We start from the raw sequence: 15,695 nt of genomic DNA on the forward strand, positions 1-15,695 counted from the left end.
TGAAGCATGTTCAGATGTTTAGGATACTTCTATTTCTAATCTTCCTTGTTCAGTCAAGATTGATTGTTTCCTGTCTGTTGTTAATAATAGTAAGTTATGTTAGTACCTGTTGGGCAATGCATTCCAAAACTTATCCATCACTCTTAACATCTAACCACCATTATCATGCTAGAAAATAGCCATAAGATCAGATGTGCCTTTCTGCTCTTACACCATGAATACACAATTTAATATTATAAGCTGCCATGAAGGAGTGTCATGGAATCACAGCAGTACTAGTAGATGGGACCTCTGGAGGTGTCTACTCCAACTCTCACTCAAAGCAGGACTGTTGCTAAGTCAGGGCCATGGTTGTTTGTCTAAGCTGAGTGTTTAAAAAAACTAGAATGGAGATTGCCTAACTCTCTGGAGACTTTTCTCAAGGCTGCAGCCCTATCCAGGTGAAATATTTCCTCATCTCTAATTTGGACTTCCCAAGGCACRGCTTGTGGACATTGCCTCTTTTTATGTTGTCTGACTCTACTGTTTAGAATCATAAAATAATTTATATTGGAAGGGAGCACGGGACATGATCTGATCCAACCCCCCATTCAAGGTAGAGATAGATGTGAAGTTAGATCCAGCTATGAAGTTTGATCACATTGCTTATGGCCCTATGCTATTCTGGTTTGAATATCTCCAAAGATTGAGATTCCAGAACCAATCTGATTCCCTTTTCCAGTGTTTGACCAACTTCATTGTAAAAAAAAAGGTTCATAATAGTTAATCAAAATTTCCCTTGTTTAAACTCTGTCTGTTGCCTCTCATCTTTTATTTGTATACATTCAAGAAGAGTGTAGCCCCACCATCTCTGCAACGTTTTTGGCAGTGGAAGATGCAATTGGATCCGCCTTCACCTTCTTTTCTCCCAGCTGAACGAGCCCAGCTCCTGCAGCTTCTCCCTGTGTGCCCTGTGCTCCAGCTCCCGTCATCTCAGTGGCCTCTCTGTACAGTGTGTCAATGTCTGTGTTGTACTGGATAGTCTCAAACTGAATATAGCATCTAGTTGTAGACTCACAGGTACTGAACAGGGAGTACTGAGGTTATCACTTCCCTGGACATACTGGTGATGCTTTGGCTAGTGCCACCCAGTATGCAGTCAGTTTGCATCACTGCCGCAAGGGCACACTGCTCATTTATGGTGTACTTCTCATCCCCCACAATCTCCAGACCCTTGCCTGCAGAGCTGCTTGCTATCCTGTTGACCTCAGCATACACTTTTGCATGGGGCTGTCCCTTCTCAGGTGTAGGACCTTATATTTTCCTTTGTTGAACTTCATGGTGATTGACTTCATCATCTTCATAATTGCCCTTAAAATTTAGTTGCAAGCTGCTCTTAGATCCCTTGTTCCATCAGCCTCCCCTTGGCCTGATCCAACAAGCCCAGCTACCTTCACCTCTCCTTTTATTTGTGTTCTCCAGATCCTGACAAGCCTGCTAGCTCTTCGCTTGCTTGTCTCCAGTTCTCCACATCTTTCTTGAACTTGGAGAATAGGTGGCAAAATTGGATACAGCACTGCAGTTGCAGCCCTGTGAGTGCCAAGTGTTGTGGGGGGGKGAGGGGGATAATAAGTAATGGAGATCTCCTGGATATACTCCTCATGATGTAGCTCAGGATGTGGATTGCCACCTTTGTACTACTAGCTGATATTCAAGGTGGCATCGACCATAATGATCTTTTCAGACAGATCTGTTGCTCAGCTGTTCAACTGATGCATGGAGTTATCCTGTCTCAGTTGCAGGAGTTTACATTCCTTCTTGCTGAAACTCATGAGATTCCTGTTGACCCAGTCATCAAGGTTTTTGTGGTCCCTCTGGGCTGAAACACTACTGTATTTTGTTAGGCACTCCCTCTAGTTTAGTGTCATTCTCAAATTCTCTGAGAGTATACAGTGTATCATCTTCCAGGCCATTGATGAACAGTATTTTTCCCACTATCAATCCATTGAGTATTCAACTCATTACTGACTGCCAGGTGGACTTAGAACCATTGATCACTCCCCTTTGAGCCCAGCCATCCAGCCAAATGAGCCCCTCTTCAGTGTGGCTACCATTGAAAAGCTAATGTCTTATATTTCATTCAAACAGCTCTGGGGCCTGAGTTCTACTGTTTCGAGCTATTACAGTGCAGTCATAGGTCAGATGATAACAGGAAATCACCCTGGTCTCACAATTTTCACAAGAGTATTTTATCTGCTCTGTTCCTAAGAAATGCTGGGCCACACAAAATGACCATCCTGAGTCAGCCCATAGGGAGTCATATGAGAATTTGTCCTGAATTCCCTGTTGAACAAGGAATAAGTGCCAGGCAGATGTGCTGTTTGCCACATGCTTAAATACCCTGTCCTTCATTTCCAGCCCAGGTTAGCAGTAGCTGATTGTACTAGGCTTTCTGTTTACAGACAATAGAACTGGCATGGAAAGAACCCTATAGGAATTGGTACAGACTCATTACCAGCTGGGGATGGCATTAGTTATTTCAGGGCCCAGGTGCAGATAGAGAAACCAACTGGATGCAGAAGGTTCCACATCACTTTAGGTGTCTCCAGTGTAGACATCTCAATCCAAGCTCAACACACAAGACACCTTCTACAATCAGTAGGGAGAAACTAGCACTTTATGACATGATTCATCTAAGCAAATTCAAAGATACTCTTCAGGGTGTAATGCATTCCACCTGGAAGTGCTGATTTCTTTCCATTCACTGAGCAAACAGGTGGATTGCTGGGAATCCACCCTATTTGCTCACATAGTCCATAGCTGCTTTGGTGATCACACTGTGTCTCTGTCAAGGTGTAACAGTGCAATTCAAATCAGCTCTATATATGCCTTTCTTTGCACCAAAGCCACCTGGATATCAATGGTGCTTCAGGTGCCTCTGGAAATACCAATTTATGCTTGGAGCAAAAGCTGCAGAGATTTAATAAACTTTCCACTGTTAAAGCCCAGTTTTGTCATTTATCGTAAGAATTTAACCTGGTGATCTGAAAAGAGGGAAGATAAAAGAAGAGAATGGCTGGAGTGGCCAAAACAAAGATGCATCTATTCTGATGTGTCTCCTCCAACAGGGGCCAATAGTGAGTATATAAAAAAAAGTGTAAGGACAGCCAAATACAGAGTGATTTTTTCTCTGGCATTGTTTCCCTGCTACTGACAATGCGCAGCTGGAGATTTTCCTGAATCTAGGATGACCTCACCATCATTGTGTTTAATAGTACTTGGTGATTAATAGCACCTACTGGTATTGTCCATCACAGCCACCTGATATCTAGCTGTGCAGAAGCAGAGGACGTAGTCCAAGGGGGAAATTCACCTATCCTCTCCTTGACTGCTTGTATGGGTTCAGAGTGCCAGCTTTGAGAGCAGTGAATGTGACTGACTGATCAGGGAGAACAGGGAAGTTAGTCATGTGCATGATCAGCACTGACACCGAAGAATGTCTTGTTATAACTCCCTCCTGTGGGAAATGAATATCTCCAGGCAGATGCTTCAGAAGATGGATTTCCATTCAGTTTCTCAATCACTTTGCCAGAGATTATTTGGTGAAATCCAACCTACAATATATCAAAAGAATGATTGTATTTTTGAATATTTTTTCATCTTAACTCCGAGTTCTATATAGACCACATATTGTCGGATAGCTAAATACAATGTCTTTGTTGTCTTCAAAGGCAATTTAACCAAACGGGAAGCATATTATTTTGGGCCTATTGTTAACCAATACCTAGAGATTATCAAAACATCAGTGTTGACATATATTTTTCTGACTGAAATTTCCCTCGTATCACAGGAGTGATCTCTTTATGTGTGATTTTTTTTCTTGAAAAACAAATTGCATACCTTCAGAGGGTAGAACAAGCTGGGGGCCATCAAATGAAGATGATTTGTCGCACATAAGCCCGCTTCATGAAATACAAGCAGCCAACCAGCCATCTTGACTGTGCTGTCTTTCCTGGTGAGCTTGCATTTTGCAGGCTTGAACTTTGTTCCAGGAAAAGTAGTGCTAGGCTGAGAGAGAAGTACATGTTAACAAGGAGAAATACTTCTGGCTTTGAGTGTCCCTGCTGAGCACAGGAGGATTGGAAAGCATGCCTGTATCCTGTTTTGTAACAATATACTGAAATACAATGATATAAAAAGCTAAAGAAGAAGCAAGAAACTCACCTAGTGATATTCTTTTCTTCAAACACAAACACATTGCTTCTAATAATAGGTAGAACCACACATGCACACACAGACACACACACATACACACACTGAACAACATGGGCAAGGGGGACTTACTGTGAAATTTACTCACATACAGACTACAGCAGCCAAAACATTGGATTATAAAGTTCCTTTACATTTGTTTTAACATATATAAAAACACTTTGCATTTTTTCTCTCTGCATGCTTCTTACCGACCTCTGGAACATTTCAATGAGAAGTACAGCACAGCACCCCACTGTCCCTTATTCACTGTTGCTGATCCTGTAACACCATGATCCACTCACTCACATCGTTGCCTTGTTTTTCCATTCTTCATCCTTTATTGATCTTGATTCATCTGAGGAAGATGATGATGGCAAAGAGAATGTAAGTGGTCAGAAAGAGGCCACAGGAACGCTCAGACTAAGATCTGTATTGGGCATTCAGTCTCATGTGTGAAGCAGCTGAGATCTTTCAGAATTTTCTTTTCCTTCTTAAAAAGCTGACACCTTTTCCAGCTGGTGCCTGACTGGTTCTGCTTCCCTTCTGTATGCCATACACACTGTCCCTGTCTATTCATTTAAGTGCCTGCATACACCCCTCCCTCCATTACATTAATCTTAAGAGGAAAAATTGCTTTACTGCCCATCAGCTATAGCTGTAGTGCTTTTCACGAATGCATAGTGGAGGGTGGTTGCAGTTCTGTAGGCAAAGCAAAAGCAACTAAGAAATTGGAGGCAAACAAAAATATGATTTTTCTGGTGTTTCTGCACCTTTCTTTGATGTGTCCACAGTAAATACAGGTTTATCCAACCCTAGTTCCCATCTCAGATGGTAACCATTTAGTAAAGAGCACTGAACTGTACTAATCCATTGAAAATAACTTCAACCTTCTGCTAACAGGCTCTTTGTTAAACACTGTTAAACAAAAAATAGCTACATCTATATAACATCTACTTAAAGGCAAAGGTATTTTTAACTGTTAGAGTCTAGCCTTCATTATGAAAGTCCAAACTTTTTTGTTTATTTGTTTCTATGAGACTTGGTAATCTCTCCTTTGACTCATTTAGTAAGGTAGAGATGGAAAACTTCTTTTGTGCCAGTTTCACATTTTATCAGTGAAATACCTGAAACAGACTCATTGTTATAATCACAACAGGATCACAGAACCACAGAATCACAGAATTGGTAAGGCTGGAAGGGAACCTTACCCATCCAGAGTCCAGGTCTCTGGAGATCGTCTAGTCCAAACTCCCTGTTCAAGCAGGTTACATAGAGCAGGTTAGACAGGATTACATCCAGGCAGGCCTTGAATATCTCCAGAGAAGGAGACTGCACAACCTCCCTGGGCAGCCTGTTCCAGTGCTCTGTCACTCTCACAGTGAAGACATTCCTCCTCATATTCAGGCGGAACTTCCTGTGCTTCAGTTTTTGCCCATTGCCTCTAGTCCTTTCGTGTGGGACAACAGAAAAGAGTTTAGCCCCATCCTCTTGACACCCTCCCTTCAAGCACTTATAGACATTGATAAGATCCACCCTCAGTCTTCTCTTCTCAAGGATAAAGACGCCCAGCTCTTGCAGCCATTCCTCATAGGGCGGATGCTCCAGCCCTCTGATCATCTTTCTAGCCCTACACTGGACTCTCTCCCGTAGCTCCATGTCTCTCTTGGACTGGGGAGCCCAGAACTGGACGCAGTACTCGAGATGTGACCTCACGAGGGCTGAGTAGAGGGGCAGGATCACCTCCCTCGACCTGTTGGCAACATTCTTCCTAATGCACCCCATGAGACCATTGGCCTTTGTGGCCACAAGGGCACATTGCTTGTTGTCCACCAGCACTCCCAGGTCCTTCTCTGCAGAGCTGCTTTCCAGCAGCTCAGCCCCCAGCCTGTACTGGTTCATGGGGTTATTTTTCCCTAGCTGCAGGACTCTGCACTTGCCTTGTTGAACCTCATGAGGTTCCTCTCCTCCCAACTCTCCAGCCTGTCTAGGTCTCTCTGAATGGCAGCACAGCCCTCAGGTGTATCAGCCACTCCTCCCAGCTTGGTATCATCAGCAAACTTGCTGAGGAGTCACTCTGTCCCTTCGTCCAGGTCATTGATGAAGAAGTGGAACAGGGTGAGACTCAGTACTGAGCCCTGGGGAACTCCACTAGCCACTAGCCACAGGATCAGTTTGTTGTCAGAGCTAGTGAGTTGCAAATGGCTGGGCAGACAGGAAGGTCAGTAATTATCCAGAAATACAAGCCTTTGCCTGCTTGCGGAACAGTATGCTTCCCTAAGGACAGCTCTTACCTTGCAGTGTTGTGATGAGGCCTCTGAGTCCATGCTTATTGCGTGGCACTTGCAAACTAATAATGCCTCTTTTTTTCTAGGAGATACGGCAGTTTACTCTATCATGTGGTTTTCTCCTTCATTCCTTTATGTAGTCTGCCCAAGTATTTCCTGTTTTTTCAAATAGTTCTGCCTTTGCAAAGTCCTGGCAGGGAATTTGAACAGGAGAGCGGCTGGGAAGGGGGCCTTCAGACTAGCTCACTCCCTTTCTGTGAAAGATAATTGCYCTTTATGTTGACTCCAGAATCCGTTATGTTGACTTTTGTTAGTGTTAGGGGACTCAAGACACAAAGAAAAGGGGCAGAGCAGTCCCATGACATTTACAATGTAATGTTGTTCATTAAGTAAGTCAGAATCTCTGCATTCAACATAACGCTCATCAGCATATCCTCTGGACATATCTAGTGGAGAACAAGCCTTGTGACCCAGCCACCTTTCTGGCTATCCGAGTATGTGAGACATGACTTCATCCACAGAAATAAACACACTCTGAATAACTTGAATCTGGATTTCTCATATAACCAGTGGCCACAGGCACTTTTCTGAGTTTGGGTTCTGGTAATACTACCAGAAGAATATAGTCTTCTGTCATGGAATAGCCGTCACTGTAGTGGACAGGAGATAGTGAGCCTAATTGATGCAAGGCTGAGTGTGTCAGGAAAGGGATGGGGCACTGGCATCCAGAAAATTCCTTCTCATGCCTTCCCTAGCAGGACTTCAGGGCAACGCAAATTGCATAGGATAGCCTTTGCAGGGCAAGACTGTGTCTGTGTTTCAGAAATTGCTGCAGTTTTGAATGCTACCATTAGTTGGCTTCAGAATGACACAGACTAGTTCTTTACTGATGACTACAGATGACATCTGATTTCTTCACAATTTATGTAGAAAAATCAACAATAAAGCCATTTCTCTGATACTGCCATTACCAAGGTAATCTGGAGCATGATAAGCCCTTACAAGGCCTCAGAGAAGCAAAATTTTTTCYATCAGCTGAGGATCTCAGCTGCTGTTTTTAAAATTTGTCTCCATCAGCAGAGGTAATGCACTTGACTGTTACATAACAGAAGAACCTACAAGAAGTGTACGTTGAATTCCCTGTGTGGTATATATGAATATTAAATATTTTTGTGATTGGCTGCCTTAAACACTCCATCAATATTTATAACTGGTTGGAGGGACAGTGGGAATTCTTCAGCATAAATTATTCCAAACCTCATTTTTGTAATACTGCAGTCTTTGCATCTCTTTGCATTCTGGAGAACTAAAGATAGATGACATAAAAATGGAACCAGTTGCCTTCTCTTGTTTAAGCATTGTGAGGTTATATAATTTAAAAGAAAGATTCATTTTACAGGATTTCAGGATCAGTGTAATTCCTAAGTATCCCTTTTATTTTTAAAACAAAGATTCCTTTATCTTCTCAGTACCAAAATAAGAATTTTTAGAAAGATGTAAGAGTTACAAGGTTATTTAAGTCTTCATCTCAATATATGGCCAGTTTCTTCATAATCTCCCATCTACTCTTCTTGCATTGTATGAAACTATTCAGAAACTGTTTATAAGGCTGAAGAAATGCTGAATTTCTGAATATAAAAGATTTAGTACTATTCCATATATGGACACTACCAAACAGTGACTGATAAATTACAGCACTTTTTATTCCAGGGAGAGTAAGAGACCTTACAAACCACAAGAACTTTTAAGTCTAACTCGGGAAGCTCTCTAATCCTTTTGTAAAATAGCAGTGTGACGTTTTGAAAGCAGATCTCCATCTCTCTTGTTCATTTCTAGGCATGAGGAAGGCACTGTTCTTTTTTCATTCTAGATACAGTTTTATTAAGTCTGTGTGTTGACTTCTTTTCCAGCAGGGAGAATCAGTCTGCTGAGCCTTTTCAAGGAGCAGGGATACAGCATGTCTGGAAGAGTCAAGCTTCTTTACTGCTGTCTGCATCAATCCAACAATATTTCAGTGCACTTTATTTGCAGTCTAGCTTTTATGGTTTATTTGACATGGCAATGACAAAGTCCTTTCCCTTTCCCTCATATTACCTGGATTCAGAATGGATTTGCAAAACACATTTCCCCATTGAGAATAAAAATCCTCAGGGTCAGGAAGCAACTAAACCTTGTTCTTTTATTGGTATCTTACTCCAGGTTTTGCGTCACTGGGCAAGAACATGAGAAAAAATTTGACACAGTTCAAGGAAGAGAACGYTCTTATGGAAGATGTGTCTTTCATGAATATACAGATTTCATCTGTAGACAGGTTTGTAATTTGAGGTCTGTAGATGCCTTAGGAAGGAGAAACATGTTACTCATTCCAACACTGGAGGAGTTCCAGCACTGAACCCTGAAACAGTAGCAATATGATCTCAATTTTAAGTTAGCCCTGCTTTGAGCAGGAGGTCAGACCTGAGGCCTTCAGAGGTCCCTCCCTATCTAAAACCTATGATTCTGAGGCAGACAATGTTCTGGTAGTTATTAATATTCTAGTGGTTAACATACTAATAAATTAACTGGAAAGTGGGTCCAACCAAGCCCCGATGGCTAAAATAGGCATTTTCTTACGCTTTGTCTGTGTTCACTGTTCAGAATATTTTAAGGTCAGCTCAGCTGAACCAGTCAAAATTTTCAGTCCTCTTTGTGGGTTTTTATGTGGAAGCAACTACTGAGCCTACATGCTGATCTGTGGGTCTTGGCTCTTATTTTTATGTCTTTATCAAAGTAGATCTTGTTCTCCTGCAAGTCAGTGGGAGTACAGGCTTTGCAGAGCCTGTAAGCCATAGGACACATCCAGGAAATGTAGAATACAGCACATGCTCCCTCACACGTCTCCACAAATGTGCTTCAATCCTAAACCAGCCCAGCCACTTCTAAGCATGAAGCTAATGGCCCTTTCKGAATACTCTGTCTTTGGCGCCTCTGTGCATAGTGAGAGCAATTATGTCAGTTGTGGTATAGGGCGTTTCAGTTCAAAGCTTTTTAGCTTAGGAACTGCACGATATGCTCCCAGATGGCCTTCAAACATAATTTTCTATCTGAGAATATTATTGTTTGGATGAATCCAAATGGCTTCTGCTTTCTTCTGGAGATGCTAGAAGTTACAGCTGCTTCTCCCCTTCTTTACCAAGACACCACTGCTGGCATCAGTGGCAGTGCAGAAGGGTTAAAAGGGTCTTTCTCATGTTACCTTCCACCATTAAAATAGCCACAGAAGTACTGTTATCCATCCTCTTTTTGAAGCCTTGAAATCTGTGCTACCCACTGATTCCTTCCCTTCTACAGTTATTTATTAATATGTTATATTCATAGGACACAATAGATACAGATACTGACCATTTGCCAAATGAATCCTACAATTTACAGGCTCTGATGTTGTTCTCTCTACTAAAGAAACATGCAGTTTCAGTCGTCTGAGAAGGCCAGGGATCACAGCTAGCTGCCCATTTAAATCTCTAAAATCTCTTCTTTTGAATTTAGGGATATTACACCCTCAACCTGGCCCAAAATTACCAGAGAGAAGTAGCCTTTGCATTTTGCAAGAGAGAAAATACGTGTGGATAGATAGTCTTTCTCTGAAAGTTTCTATGGTTTCGTTTTACTGAGGTGATTATTATTTTTTTCCCCCAGAAAAATTCTGACCTGTCTGTGCCCTTCCTTCCCTGAGACTGATGGTAAGGAGGGCATGGCCACCACAGGAGATGACTTTACATCCTCAATATCATATAAGAGTTTCCTAGGGGAAAACAATGTCTCTGTGAGTGGACTTGGCACCACAGACAGTTCATTTTGTCACCATTCTGCAGAACACAGTGAATGGGGAGATAGTCCTGCAAGTCTTTTTGTACTGTTGTAATAGTAACAACTAAGCTTTTCACACGAGCAGCTTTGCTGAGAAGCTTCAGCCAAGATACCACGTTATTCCATCTTTGAGATTATTCTGCATTAAATATGTTACTCAAATACAGAAGAGACCTTTCTGACTTCAGATGTTCTTGAGCTACAAACCATTAGTTTACAATGCTGTGTGTGTATATGTATGAGGGGTGATACTGGACTCATCCTTCTGCTTTGCTCTTCTCTGAAGCATCTTTTATTAGTCTCATTCTTTTTCTGGAAGAGCCTCTTAGCAAGCTTAATCCTGTATAAATTCTTTCTGTCAGCAGTCTTCCCTTCTTTTTCTCTACGTACCATGTATAATTTCTCCAGCTGTGAATTATTGATGACTGTCAAGACAGTCTTTAAATGTTCAGAAGCTGATAGCCTTCCCTTCCTGCTCAAAAATCAAACACCTCCCCTCATCCAGCTGTCATCCTGTTGTGGGGGATCGTCATCAATTGTGAGAGAACCTCCAGTTCCCCCAGGGATTTCAGTATGGGGAGACTTTGCTAGTCCTTAATTAACTCATTGTTGTAACTGGCTAAAATGTTCTGTATGGTGACCTTCCAATTTCTTTCAGACTTTCTCTCCTTAATACTCCTTCCAGAAGTCTGATGTGTCCTCTGCCTGTAATAATTTGTACTCACACTGCTAAGTGTTGAGGTCTTCCTTGTCTCTTCAGTGACTCATACAATCACAGCTAGGCTCAGGTTGGTGGCACCCCTGGAGATCCCAACTCGCAGCAGGCTGAATGTCACAGTCGCAACGTGTTGCTTAGGTTTGTGTCCAGGCAAGCCTGGGCAATCCCTGAGTCTGGAATTTCCTTCACCACTCTGGGCACTGACCCAGGGGTGTGCCATGCTCATGAGGAAGGATTGTTTCCATATGTCCAGTTGAGATTTATCTTGTTGTTATTGTGCACATTGACTCTTGTCCTTTTTTCTGTGCATTTCTAAGAACAATCTGGGTCTGTGCTATTTAAAACTCTCTCTTTAGTAGGTGGAAGATGGAGTTAAATCCTCACTTTTCAATTCTCCTCTTACTTTTTTTTAATCTCTTTTATTTTCAATTTCTTCCTTTTCATTTTCCATGGATGTGGTTTCGGACTTGCTCAGAGGGATACACACTCCTAATCAGACTGATAGTGCAGCTGGACTTTTTTTACAAGCGCTTCAGGGTCTCCCATAAGGTATTTGTGGACAAGACTTAACTGTAGGGGATTGATWGATCTTTATATTTTTACCGCGAGCCAAAATCTAAGAATTGTTCATCATCTCCACTGCTCTCCTCATCCCTGCAAGCTACTCAGAACCACTTCAGATTGATACCAGTGGTAGCCAAGACTTGGTGGTGGCCAAGACATTGCCAGAATGGTGACCTTGTTAAATCTGAGTTCTACACCAGAGCTTGATACTGCCCTCTTTCCCGTGACTACCAACCAGCAGCTCCGGAATCCGCAGGCTGTGTACAACCCCAGCAGCTACTGCTGGGCTGGGCTGGGTAAGCAATTACTGCTGCTTGCCATTCTCCAGCTTTACTGCTGGAGACTGGACATTTGGCTGGATGAGGTAATATTCTAAAGATGACACAGTTCTTTTCTGTTTACATGGAAGTAAAATGAATCTTGGACAGAATGTATTTAACTTCATGTTCTTCCATTTACATCCATTATTTGTCTGTGTCAGTCTTGTGCAATACAATAAAGCAAAAGAAGTTAACACTAAAACAAAGAAAACTAGCACTAAAGCAAAAGAAACTGGTAGTTTTAGTATTCCATCTTCCATAACCGATAGGGGACAGGAGACTCTGGATTTATGGTGCAAATTGAGCCCACCAAACAGGCACAGCGACATGAGATGTTACCAGCAAGCTGTTAGGTCCTACACTTCCCTTCCTGATGGCTGTCTTACTAGAATCTCTGCAAAAATCTACTTTCCTCCTAGTATTAGTTAACAGAGCCAGACTGGAGCAGATGAGGGGTAGGCACACATTCCATTCAGCTGACTTTGCTGCTGTGGTGGCATAGCATGCACTGGAAGGATAAAAGACAGCCAGGCACAAGCTTGGTGCTCTTAGGATCCCTCAGCAACTGCAGATGCTAAGAACTCTGCCAGCATTGGCAGAGTGGCTGCTCACTAATTAAGTAGGTATAAGCTACAACCAACTCTGCAGTCTCATTCTGGCTCTGATCTACCCAGCATCCTATGCCTTCCACCACATCAACTGATCAGATTAATTGCCATGCAGCTGGGATGAGAGGGAGGAGGAGAACTGGGAGCAGATGAAAGTTTTTATGTTGCTTCCATTTGCCTTCACATCATTACCCCTCAGATTGCAGAGAGTTCCCTGGCCTGCTACATTGTTATCTGTTAGCACAGCCTTAGACTTGCCACAAATAAAGAAAATTAAAATCTCACAAGAAACCCTGCCAGTAGCCCTGTTTTTTAAATGACCTGTTGCTGCCTGATACAAACGCATTGGAAAGAAAAAGCCAGTTTTACTCCTGTGACAACAGAACAGTCATTCATACCCAGTGCAAAAGCTGTAAGGTATCAAGGCTGAGATTCCCCCTTTGCTTTCAGGGGAAAAACTATTTTAAACTCTTCTGTTAGTCAGTATTTTTGTAGAAGAAAGAAAAGGGCTTGAGGCTAAACTTGATCCTTGCAGTCCRCATTTTTCAGTACTGGAAGACTGTGACTCAGTGGCCTCTGGAAACTCTCCAAGCTATGAGTAGTTTGAAGGAGGAATTAAAAACTCAACGAACTGCCTGTTTTCCTGAAACTTGTTTTGTACATGCTATGGAAGAGATGAGAGGTTTGAAAGAAGCAGACCCTGTCCAAGAATCATTGGCTATAACAAGTCACAGCAAGCAATGAATATTTATTTTATTAAAGTGCTTAGACATCTTTTAATGAGCCTTTTTACCAAGTAAACGTGCAAGAAATTGCCAAAAAGCCATGTACACTATAGTAAATCCCAAGGTACCTAAGGGGCTTCGCTACTCAGCCTTCTATCCATGACCATCTCTACGTAGAGAAGTCAGACTTGAAATACCGTTTTTTCCCCACTGAAATGGGAACCAGAGACTGAATAGTGTTCCTAGTGTTTTTCTAGCACTGAAAACAAGTATGTCTAGCATATGAAATCAGGCTTGGGGTTAGTAGAGAGGAATCCTAACATGGTGAATCTAACCCTGTCTGTTTGAGACCCAGACCCAATCCAAGGTGTCCTGTTCATCAGAGCTCAGGGAAGAAGGTGCCTTCTTTGGCTGAATCCCTGCTTCTAAACAAGGGTAGTCCTTGCTCCCATCTCGAATACATGTCAGGTGGACACCTTGGACCTGTCATCCCTGGTGAGGCTTACTTTCAGGCCCAAGATACAGGTGGCATCAGAGAGCAACATCAGCACTTCAAACAGTAGTAGGAAGAAATTCAAAGCTTCTGGACCCGTTAGGAAATACCCCAGGGAAAGAGCTCTTAATACCGCTAGAAAACAGAGCTTGCCAGCCCCTCTGAGGGAGCTAAGTAAGTGATCTTTTACTCTTAGAAATGCCTCAGAGGGAAGACAAGAACTTTCAAAAAAGGCAGCACCATGACAGCCATTGACTATCGATGCATTCCTGATCACAGTCAGGAAATATGTCCCCACCCTTTTTGCCACATTTTCCCAGTTCCTGACAGTAAGAGTTGGCTGAACTGGCCCAACAAGGAAAGAGACTGGAGTGAAAGAATCCTTGCAACTGAAATTAAAGCCATCACTTTCATCCCTGTTGCAAGTGCGAAGATTTGTTCCTGTTGAGCCTCTGAAGTGATCAGTCTAGGACAGAAAACTTATCAGAGAAAAAAAATTTAATTGCCTTTTGGAATTTGAAATTCATCTTCTCATGGAGTTGTCCAACTGGAGGAGTCCTGTACTTCTTCACCAATGCAATAGAGGGAAAGATTTCTATCAAGCTTGTAACGTAATGGCCAGAACTGTTCAGAAAAGATTCAGCTAGTTCTTTGGGGTTTTTTGATTTTTTGGTCAGAAAAAGTTCATTTGTTGGAACTAAAATATTTTTCTAGGAATGTGCTAGTTCAAACAATGGTTTTGTCAGAAAAGGTTTTCCATTTCCAAAGGAGGGAATTTATAGTTAATGGAACAAAAGGGAATCATTTAATTCAACTACTGGCCTGGCACTCAGCTGAAATACAGCAGAACCCAGGTCATGTCCTTGCTCCAGCAAATGCATCCTGCTCTTTCAAAGTTGAACATCCACAACAGGAAAGACCCACACAAGCGTGTGCTGGATCCTCATAGTGACTTGGCACAGGGAAATTATTGAACCTGAAAATCCCAAATTCTAGGCAAATTTTGTGACCCCTGGTTGTTGGCTGTCCTGGTCCTCATGCCTTTGTTTTATTTTTGTTTTATTTTATTGCTGGAGAGATTTAAAAGATCTTAATTTTGTTCCAATAGAGACTATAACTATACAATTGTAGAATAATTCAGGCTGGAGGCACCCTCGGAGTCTCCAGTCCGACCCCAGCTCAGAGCAGGGTCAACATCAYAGCTACAGCAGGTTCCTCAGGGTTGTGTCTATGCAAGTCTGGGCAATCCTCAAGGATGGAGATCTCTCATTGCTTGTGCTCTGTCCCAGGGATGCACTACTTGCATGGGGAAGGGATTTCCTGGGTTGCAGCTTGTGCCCATTGCCTCTTATCCTTCACTCTGAGAAGAGTCTGGCTTCATCCACACAGTTTTTTTAAATGTTAAAGAGTTTCTTGTACTGAGGGAAGCCACACTGCTCCATCCAGCTGTAGCCGTGGCTACTGTCACATTCCTCCTCTGTCCACAGTGCTGGAGATTGTCTGTATGCTATTGGGACTTGTAAAGGAGATACACAGAAAGGGAAGATAAAGGGACCGTAGTAAGAAAGACAAAGGCTGAAGGGTGACAACCAACATGAAGCTGAACTGTTTCCAAGTCAGCTGGGGTTACAATATGTGAAATGCCTTCAGTTCATCTTCTTGTACTGCAACTTAATTTATTTTTAAGGGGCAAATTCTGTTCTGACTTGTGTTCACTTGCATGTATTTTGCCCCATGACACAATTTACATAAAAGGTTAATATTCCCCAAAACTTGTTTGTAGACAAACATACATTCATTTCCTGCAAGCTGCTAGAGCTGGAAAACTAAAGTTGAACCTGCTTACACAGTGCAAGAAGAAGTACTGAATTATCAAGCTAACCTACCTTTGCTTCTGCTTCCC

At 42.3% G+C, this 15,695-nt stretch overlaps 1 protein-coding gene across 4 annotated transcripts in view; it reads left to right on the top strand.

Moving 5' to 3' along the window:
* Window positions 1-15,695, top strand: part of RNLS (renalase, FAD dependent amine oxidase) — an 86,043-nt gene that overhangs the window by 62,051 nt on the left and 8,297 nt on the right. The gene's annotated exons all lie outside the window — the stretch shown is intronic.

This window comes from Rhea americana, unplaced genomic scaffold, assembly GCF_003343005.1.
Source record: "Rhea americana isolate MKP2758 unplaced genomic scaffold, rheAme1 scaffold_233, whole genome shotgun sequence".
NCBI classification, from domain to species: Eukaryota; Metazoa; Chordata; class Aves; order Rheiformes; family Rheidae; genus Rhea; species Rhea americana.